The following is a 9,330-nucleotide window of genomic DNA, read 5'->3' on the forward strand; positions in this document are numbered from 1 at the left end:
GGGACACTCTTTCGTGCCTTCCAGATATATCAGATTGCTGCCAAAGCACAAAGAACAGTATGTTGTTGATTTTCTGCACTCCAGCCTCTCCGGTTTTGATTAACATGAGTGTTGCTATTTTTTCATTTTATGGATTTAACCTAATGACACATAGTTATTGACCAAAAATTGTTGTTGTTTCTAGCTGCTGAATTTTTGGGAGGTCAGGATAATAATTATTTTAATAATATGATTTTTGCTCCTTCAGCAGCAGCAGTATTTATGAAACCATATTTCTTGTTGCTGCAGTGATTTCCTTACAGCTCATCTCCTTTTTGCTCTCCTAAGCATATTTAAGTTGAAGGTGAATAGATTATTCCTTTGTCAAAACGGATCATTCTTTTTCAGTTGTCTTTCGCAGCACATTGCTACAGAACATGAAGAAAACTTCTTCCAACTCAGGTGACAGGTAGAAATCAGATATAGGCAGTGGTTTTTGGTTGAAGTCAATCATAGGTGTGATTCTCGCATTAGAGATGCCAAGTCTCTTAGAAAAGGTATAATTCAACAGTTGACTTTTCCACTGTAAACAGTCTTATATTATAGCTCCGTGGGAGAGCACATGCTTTGTATATTTGAGCATGCAAAGTAAAAGAACGTGACTGAGAATGAAGGCAATTTTAGAAAGTCAAAACACATGTTGCTACCATTATTTTAAGTGTATGAGATTACTTTAAGGCAGGCATACAAATTCAGCTCAAAGGCTTAACAGAATAAAAATGTGCTGTGTGTAATGGGGTTGTCAACCTGGCACTCGCAGGCACAATTGGTGCTACTGGCCAGGGGCCCGAATGTCTGAGCTTCCATTTGCATGTTCAGACTCAGAAACCTCCCCCCTAAATAGTCACACTTGACTCAAAATTTTAGTTTTGGTTTTTGGCAGAATTTAGGCCACAGCTTTATTGATTACAGAAAGTGAGTGGTTGCATAGACTCTGGTTCGACTAGCTCCCTGCACCATGGCAGGTAGCACTGACCCAGGGCACCAGCATAGGTCAGCCAAGGGTGAACACCTGGATAAGCGGAAAGCCAGGAACCCAAATGTCCCCCAGGACTCGGGCATGGGCACAACCCCCTCTCAGGGGTTGACCAAACCATCGAGTCCTGGATTCCTTTAACGGAATACCCCTCACATAGGGATGGCAAAAGCGTTCTCCCATCCCTATCACCTGAACCAGAGCCTATCTGCAACCTTACAAGTTATGATGATTTGCTACGCGGCAAATGAAACCCAAATGGCAACAGCCAATCAGCCAAGTGGGGAAAATTCCTGCCGTGCCCCTGTCCCAATGACAGACGACACACGACGGCATAGCAAGGTCAAGCGCAACAAGCCCTAAAAGTAGGGAGAGGTGGGCGGGTGTTCCGAATGCACGTGCCGAAAGAGGAAGCTCTGGGTCATGTGCATGGGCATAAATAGGTCCCTTGAACCATTTGGACTGCGTCCCATTGGCCAGATTGCACCCAACTTCGAGGGACTTACCAATCAGATGTTGAGGCTGACCAATTGAACCCACCCACAACACAGGGTGTGATTGTCCAGGTCTCACCGCAATACGTGCCCTCTTTCAGGGATAACCCGATTTTTTTAAAAAAGCTCCCCCTCTCCTCTTTCTCCCTCCTAGAAATAAGGCCATGAAGCAAAATGTACAGGTACTCTTCTAACATTTATGCTGGTGTGGCTTCTTGGAGGAAGCTTGGCTTGGAGAAAGCTTGGTTGTAAAGCCCGGCTTCTTAGTGCTATGGTACTGAGAAATTTGTGGCATTGGAGCTCAAAGGCAGAGAGAGGACGGTTTAGTTATTGTCCTTGTGAAGCCCAAAGATGTCCTAAAACAGCCCGAGTTTCTCCTGGTTTGGGTTGGGAAACTAGCAGAAGTGGCAGTACTAACTGGCAGGGGCAGTCTCTACCCTCTTTATTCAACATCCTGTTGTGACCCAGGAGGTTGATACTCAGGGTTTGGATTATTCATCCTCCCTCTTGCCTGTCCTTTCCCCTTTCTTTAGACCCAGCATAGGAATCCCTGGGGTCCTGAGGAGCTGCTAATTTCCCCCTCCCTTTTAGTGAATTTTCCTGCCTGTCTTACTTTATAGTTAAGTTTGTCCTTTCTTCCCCCCTAGCAACCAGGATGCATCTTTCATGGGGTGATTCATCTGACATTGGACAGTCCCTAAAAGCTACCGTACTTTTCCATGTATAAGACAAGGTTTTTTTCTGTTAAAATAATGTAAAAAAATTGGAGTCGTCTTATACATGGGTAGTTCAGAGTGGGGACGGGTGATACATTGCTGCCGCAAGTAGGAGATTGTCAGCAGCGATTGTTCAGGTGACTGGTAGCTGCGGCAAGGGCTGCTGTCGATTGGCTGTTGTTGCGGCAATTGGGCGGGCGATTGGCGGCTGCTGGTGGTGAGCAGGCAGATTGTTGGCTTCTGTGACGTGTGTTATTGGCAGCGGTGGGGGCAGGTGGGTGAGTGATTCCCCCCCCAAAAAAAATAGCTCAACTCTGGCAATCCCCACCCCCATTTTCTTAATTTTGAGTCCCCAGAATAGGGGGCGTCTTATACACAGGGGCGTATGATACGCAGAAAAGTATGGTATTTTCTGCAAACACTACTGCACAAAAAATATGGGTGACAGTGGGGCCAACTTGAATAAAATATTGGCAGGTAAGCTATGCCCAGCATAATTGATCCCGGGACACGGCACGGGCACTTCATTTGAATGGAAATGCCTCTCAGCTTTGTCAGGGGGGCGGCCCCCTCAAATATATTATGGGGGGGCTGAAGGGACCTCAGTCCCTAGGAGTTGGCTCCTATGATGGGCGAGTCAAAAACAGTCCCCCTCCCACAAAAGGCAAATGTGAAAACTTTGCAAAGAGGTTTAGGCAGGTCTGCTCCTGATCAAGCACTCAGTTAAGCATTTACTGTAGAATTATCTTTCAGTACAATGGTATACATTTCTACTTAGGAGTAAGTCTCTTTGTGTTTAATAGGGCAGCCTAGGCTTTGGTTTAGGGTTGGCATTTCAGGGAAATGGGTATCTTGTGCCTTTAACAGCTGTACAGCATGCAGAAACGCAACAGTTTGTCTTTTCTAGAATGAAAAAGCAGTTATGGGGAAACCTCCACCATGACGGTATGATGTTATGTTGTGCCACACCCCCATGGCAGCCATTTTGTGACTTAAACCCAGAATATCCCTCCTGTTGGTTGTTGCTGTTTCTGACTAGCTGTTGATTTGGTTTAATTTTATGTTCTAGCAATGCATTTGCAATTACATGGCTTACTTGCAGGAGGAACGTAGGAAGCTACCTTGTACTGAGTCAGACCACTGGTCCATCCATTGTCCTCATAGACAGGTGTTGGCTTTCCAGGGTTTGAGGCAAAGGACAGTCCCATTCCAACCAAGAGATGGCAAGGAACGAACCTGGCATGCTTGACCACTGAGCTGTTGCACTGTATGTAACTCAGCCTGGAACTCCCTGGTGAAGGACAGGCTATAAGTGTCTATTAATCAGATAAGAAGTGAGCTCCAGCCTTCTTCATTTGCTCTACTGTATGTTAACCTTTTAGGAGTATTTATGAATGATTCTGACTCGGAATCTACTCCAGTTCTCTTGCAGGTCTGTACTGGTAGTACAGTGGTACCTTGCAAGACGAATGCCTCGGAAGACGAAAAACTCGCAAGATGAAAGAGTTTTTCATTTTTTGAGTTGCTTCGCAAGACGATTTTCCCTATGGGCTTGCTTCGCAAGACGAAACGTCTTGCGAGTTTGTTTCCTTTTTCTTAAAACCGTTAATACCAGGGTGCATCCATGCTTCGCAAGACGAAAAATCCGCAAGACGAAAAATCCGCAAGACGAAGAAACTCGCAGAACGAATTTATTTCGTCTTACGAGGTACCACAGTCTATGATGAATGAGGAGGGAGGAATGGCTAGGGTGGAGATACTAATATACTCTTTTCAGATACTTCAAGTACTGTATAGTACTCTACAACATATTGGCCTTACATGTCTTTTCCAGTTACTCATAAGCTCAGGTTGAGCCACCAGCAGATCCTTTGGGATCTGATACTTTTCTCTCCGGTTTAATTTGGTTTGGTAAAGCTGGGGGGATTGCAGCACTTCACAGATTACAGTTGCTCCCAGCAGGAAGTAGAGATTTATTGCTCCCTAACTGTTGCCCAAGAAGAGAATGGCTGGGGTTTGCCATGCTGAAGAGGTTCGTAAAATGTGGTTCATTAAGTATTTGCCAGCCTTGACATGATGGATGTCTCACTTCCATGGCAAAACTATAATGAGCAGAAACAACAAAAAACGCAAGAGCATAAATCACTCCAAGTTGGTGGCTTCCAGAATTGCTGTAATACATGTATCTGCTGAAAAAATAGGAACAACTGGAATCCGATAGCAAATATTTTATTAAAATACAACAGGACCAGTCTGAAATAACTGGCCAATATTTAAGTATTAAGGGACTATTTGGAAATAGTCATAGAATTGTAAAGTTAGAAGGAACTAGAGGGTCACCTAGTTCATGATTTGCTGAGATCTTGTTGTGCTTGCCTGTCTTCATCCTCTGTAGTGGGCGAGTGTGGGCTGGCCAAGGTAGGGCCAAAAAAGTTAGTCATCCCCCCCATGTAAATGCTTAATATGATAAAAGTGTGTAGCGATTTCACCATGGGTTCGCAACACAGTATTATTTTCCCTTATTACATTCCAGTGTATGTGCTTGCTTGCTTGATATTAATTATATGCCACTTTTCGGGAGTGAGTGGTGCCCAAAGCAGCCTACGGAAAATATTCCGTTATTATCAAAATAGAAAGCATTGGGTTTCACACCCTACCCACTTTTCCCTGAAATGACCCATCTAGTCTCCACTCAAGTTAAAATGAAACTAAATACTGAACACCTCTTGCATCAACCCCTTGGTTCCATTTCTATAATTTATGTCATTGTACTGGAAGAAGCAAAGATCACCAGTGTCAAAGCAATGATTCTTCAACATCACCTTCGTTGGACTGGCCATGTTGTGCGGATACCTGGTGATCATCTTCCAAAGCAACTACTCTATTCCGAACTTAAAAATGGAAAGCAGAATGCTGGTGGTCAACAAAAGAGGTTTAAAGACTGTCTCAAGGCAAATCTGAAAAAATGTAGTATAAACACTGACAACTGGGAAACACTGGCCTGCAGTGGGAGAACAGCCTTTACCAAAGGTGTCATGGACTTTGAAGACGCTTGAACTCAGGACGCAAGGGAGAAACGTTCTAAGAGGAAGGCACGCTTGGCAAACCCTCACCGTGATCAACTCCCACACGGAAACCAATGTCTCCACTGTGGAAGGAAGTGTGGATCCAGAATTGGCCTCCACAGTCACTTACGGACTCATTGTTAAAACCGTGTTTATGGAAGACAATCTTACTTGGCTACGAGGGATTGCCGAAGAAGAAGAAGACGATGACGACTGGGGGCTACCCTTCACTCTCCTTGGACTCTGGAAACAATGCCTGCCTTCTAGGCATCTGCTTGGCCATCCTTTCCCAGATGCTGTTTCACTGTGGCAAATTTTGGGTGCATGATCTGTTCTTCCCAACCCCAGATGCATTGTCAGCCAGAGCCTGAGTCTGTGTGAGCCTAACAAATATTCATATTTTGACTGGCTTCTAACAATGGAGGTTATCTTATCACATCAGAAAAGTGGAAATAGCCCAAGGGCTATATGCTTCCATACTGATGGCTGCCACTCCAAAGCCACATTCTATAATTAATAAAGGTACTATCTAAACAACTTCTGCTAAATAAGGAGAATCTATGCTTTTGTGTAAGCTGCCATCCGTGATCAGATCAGAAGCAGGTTTGTGGTTTCCACAATATAGATCGAGATAATTCTTCCCATATTTGTTTAATTACACACAATGCTTTCCATTCAAAAGCGAAGAAAACTCTGTAAACAGTATCATTCAGAACTCAATCATTATCGTGAACCCTGGAAATATTGCTATTTGCAAAAGCAGCATTCAGATCCTGCCTTTTTGTCTGTGGACTCAATAACAGTCTCAAATCCACTGCCTATTGGGGCAAATATGGAGGTTTTGCATTCAGAGCAGAAAATTACGCATATTCACAACATCCCTATTATCAGAAGCCAACTCTCCAATGAAATCGCTGCCAACACCTTAAACTATAATAAAGCTTAAGTACCGTATGTTTTACTGCATTTGCTGATACTCAGTTTCTGCCATCTTTGCCATCCACTCCTTCCCTTTTATTATTATTTTTTGTAGCGTTGGAAGGGATTCCAAGGGTCATCGAGTCCACCCCTCTGCAATGCAGGAATCTCAGCTAAAGCATCACTAACAGATGGCCATCTAACCTCTACATGAAAACCTCCAAGGAAGGAGAGTCCATCAATTCCTGAGGTGCCATTCCGCTTGTTAAGTTGTGGGTGAACATATCAGACGACACAGCGATTCTTCAAACCGCTCTTGTTTATTCAAAGGCCAGAACTGAACTGAACTGAAGAGCTCGGTCAGCCTACTTATATAGAGCTCCAGAACAACGTAACTGTAGCAACTTTCTAAAACTATCCAATCACTGAACGTCACTTTCGATCCTTCATTTGCATAACTATCTGCAGTATCCCCCTGCTGGCCCAGGGTGAGAACTTCAGTACATAACACCACTGTCAAACAGAACTTACCATCAGAAAACTCTTCCCGATGGTTTAGTTGGAATCTCCTTTGAGCCACTGGTTCCGGTCCTACCCTCCAGAGCAGGAGGAAACAAGCGTCCTGGTTTCAGATGGAAATTGTGGGTGAATGTCCATCTGAAATGGCCAGATAGGGAGTCTGGCCATTTTCTAATTGGTAGTGAAACTGGCCATGGAACAACCTCTCCTGTTTTATGCCTTCCCCAATTGTTCTGGGATTCTCAGAAGCATGAGAATCGGCTCTAAGTGGTTAGGACTTGTTAGGCTGCATGAATTTCCCAGCAAGAAAAGCAAGTCTACCGTTGGGCAGATTTTCAACTGTATCATAAGACACATACAAGGCTAAAATAACTCATTGAGTGCAGATGTGTCTCATGTTGTGGAGCCAGAGACTTTACAGGATGTTTGCTTCAATAAACATGCACTTTTTGACACAAAAATCCACATTGGTGCCAAGATGAATAGGAAGAGCAGTTCCAAACTGGCATGGGGATGCAAAGCTGAGGATATACCAGTATTCTAAAATACCCTCTTCTTTTCATTTTTTTGCAAGCCATAGTTTTCATGCTACAGAGTAAAAAAAAATACTGCTTAAACGAAAGCTATTAAGATGAACTGGGTGGAGAGTAAGGGAACTTTGGCTGCCAGGGAGGGAAAAAAATGATGTTAATTGGGAATTGGAATGGAGCAGCGACGTTTTGTGCTTAGTGAGTTAGTTCACACTTTGATTGAAGTCCAGAGCCGGGGAAGATATGCTGAAAGCCAAATGCTGCAGTGCAAGACACAAACAAGAAGATCATCTGTGTTCTTCATGGCTTTATTATTTCTGCAAAAAGCCAGAAACGAGGATTGGACAAGATGCTGGAACGGGTATTTGGAGAAGGAAACCTTTCAAATAGATCTGTGCACTGGATTTGCTTGAAACCTGACCTGAATCGAGCTGATTCAAGGGGATCTGGGATAACACATAAAGGAAACACACAGGTGCAGTCAAGGTGAGCAGGATTGTATCCTCCATTCAGTGGAGGGTTTAATCCTGCTGTCTGCAGGATACTGTCTTGCAAGCATGTTTCCCAGTGGGAATGAGCCGGTGAAGCAGCAACCAGCAGGATTGAACCCTCCCGCTCTCTGCATACAGTCAGAGGGGAAAGACACGTCCTAATGAAACATTATCCATGTCCCCAAATTGATACAGGACCAGATCTGGGTGAGGTGCTCCCTGGGTTGGCTTGAGGTGGCCCCGATTCGAAGCTCTGGAACAGGAGCCCAGGTCAGGTCAAGGGTAACAGTATGCCCAGCTCTACTTTTAAATATTAAAATAATCATTTATGTATAAAAATCTAAAAGATATTGATAGTGACTCACAAAACACACAAGAAGGAAAAAGGAAGCTTTGAAATATAATGCTTGCTGTAATAACTATGTACTAATCATTACATCAGAAAAACTTGTTGATTTGGTTTCTTGATTTTAGTAGAGCTAAAACAGATTTGCTCCTACATATTATCTCAAAAAAAGTGCCTCTGCAAGTGCTCCAGATATGTCTCAAATACTCAGTTAAACATTTGACACTTGTGGGTTACAAATATTTCATATATGTACTTTAAATCCTCTGTTTGATTTCATAATTTGATAGTGTTTGATTGCATACATGAAATTGTACCTTTTATTTGATAGATGACACGCAATAGTATTAAGTATCTGCCTGCTAATAACTTTTTGTATTTACATTTTACATAGTTGCTAACACAATCGAGAGAAAGTCCTTGAATTTTGCATACACTTACTCATCCAAAATGCAAAGAAATATATATACCCATCTTCTATAAAGATTATAGGTGCCCTTTAAACTCAAAGCCTTCATTTCACAAACTGTTTCTATAGAATGAAATTAAATTACAGCATGTGGGAAGAAAACTGAAGATACAGAAATTCTGCAATTGCAATATAACCTAAGAGTCGCAGAATTTTTTCATAGGAAGACTTTAAGACAAGGTGCTGAAATTGTGGCCACCTAGTGGTTAATTTGGTGGCATTAGTTTTCTCTTCTTGCTTTGGTTTTTTAAGGAAAAAAACTTTGGAGTACCATGAAAATGAGGGGGGGAAATGGATAGTCAGAAATATTGAATTATTAAAGCAAATGGATAGAGAGGCTGACAACAACATTTGGCCTGTATACTGAAGGTTCACTACCCTGATCAAAAGAGGGTACAGTTATCTCTGGTAAATATTTCCTAAAGATGTAAACAACAACGGAAACTCTGTCGACAGGAAACTTATTACAGTAGAAGAGTCCAGTTGACTTTTTGGACTCAAGTTTAAGAAAGAAAGAAAGGAACAGAAGGCAAAATCTGTTAGGGTGCAGTCCTATATGCACTTATTTGAAAGGAATTCCCATTAAACTTAAGATGACTGACTTCTCTGTAAACTTGCCAGGGATTCTGCTATATCATTATGGCAAACCTACTGCTGTTTACCTGGGAGCAAGCACCATTGAACTCAGTGAAGCCTCCTCTTAGATTTGATGCACAAGATTGCACTGTGAATTAACCAATTTAATTTCTGCCGCAAGAAGCACATCT

The sequence above is a fragment of the Podarcis melisellensis genome (genome assembly GCF_964234715.1).
Source record: "Podarcis melisellensis genome assembly, chromosome: 13".
NCBI classification, from domain to species: Eukaryota; Metazoa; Chordata; class Lepidosauria; order Squamata; family Lacertidae; genus Podarcis; species Podarcis melisellensis.